This window comes from Gavialis gangeticus, unplaced genomic scaffold (assembly GCF_001723915.1).
Source record: "Gavialis gangeticus isolate Ggan-Ray unplaced genomic scaffold, GavGan_comp1, whole genome shotgun sequence".
NCBI lineage: Eukaryota > Metazoa > Chordata > Crocodylia > Gavialidae > Gavialis > Gavialis gangeticus.
The window spans coordinates 71,553,071-71,554,445 of NW_017729032.1; the positions used below are offsets into that span (position 1 = coordinate 71,553,071).

At 41.5% G+C, this 1,375-nt stretch overlaps 1 protein-coding gene across 1 annotated transcript in view; it reads left to right on the plus strand.

Moving 5' to 3' along the window:
- VWA8 (von Willebrand factor A domain containing 8) overlaps positions 1 to 1,375 on the plus strand; it is a gene marked incomplete at its 5' end in the record, with an annotated part of 370,441 nt that overhangs the window by 184,683 nt on the left and 184,383 nt on the right. The gene's annotated exons all lie outside the window — the stretch shown is intronic.

Here is a 1,375-nt window from a genome sequence, read left to right on the forward strand (position 1 = left end):
TCTCTCTCTCTCTCTCTCTCTCTCTCTCTCTCTCTCTCTCTCTATATATATATATATATATATATATATATACACACGTATGTGTGTGTGTGTGTGTGTGTGTATGTGTACATATATATATATATACACACACACACACATACAGAGAGACAGAGAATATATACATAGATATATGTATTTGAAAAGGGAGAAATCATGACAAAAGTATGTTATTCCTTTCATATGAAAAAACTTAGAGCTTTATTAAACTCATGTTCAGATCATTTAGAATCTATTGACTTTTCATTTTTTTTACCTGTTTTAATTTGTACATTTACGGTGATCTCCTGCTCCCCTGATTTCATCTACTGTATCTGTATGAATGATTCTCAGATATGCTTCTCTACATCTTGGTTCAGTTTCACACTTTTAATTCTCTTGAACATCATTGTTAAGATAGTTTATAATCACTGATCTATCTTTCCCAATGCTCTTTCTCTCTTTTCTCATTTCTGCTGTAGCCACTGACCAGTTACCTACCATCCACTTCTCTACAGTAGCTTTGTCAACTGATGGGAATTAAAGAGACTGGAATACTAGGATTTAATTGTAGGAGAAGTAGATTTGAGTCATGTAAATGTTGGGGATGCTATAGAACACAGGCAGGCAAAGTCCAGCCTACAGGCTGGATTGGGCCCATGGTGGACTCCATTTCCCAGCAGCCCCTCCTCACATTGCTGTGGCTGGTTTCCATGGAGACCCCAGTAAAGGTGGTGCCATGATAGCACAGGGCCAGAGTATCCATGGAGATTGGCCCCAGCAGTGCTGGTAGGGCATGCTGGTAGGTGGTGGACCACACTGTCACCGCTACAAGATCCCGGCCACAGAGCAGCTCCCCACCCAGCCACACAGTCTGGCAGTGCTGCTGGGGTTGGTCTCCAAGGAAACCCTGGCTCTGTGCTGTTATGGTGCCACTGCTACTGGGATCTCCTTGGAAACCAGCTTCAGCACCAGGGGCCCCTGGGAAATGGAGCCAAGCTGCTGGCCAGATCCACCATTTTGCCCACCCCTGCTATAGAACAAAATTTGCTTGTATGAACATGTTTGCATCCATATTTTCTACTCACTTTTTCTCTCACTGTGAGTAAGATACGACTGTGATATTAAGCCAGTTGTGCTGAATATGAAATAAAGCTTACAGATAGGAACCACAAAATTAATGTCTTTCTAAAAGGAATGTGCAAGGAGTAATACGCAAATTACTCTACATCTGTTTCTGTACAGCTGCTATTCTATACTACATATATAAACATATTATAGATGTACACACATACTCCATACTCTAGCATTACACACACACACACACACACACACACACACACACACACACAGCTGA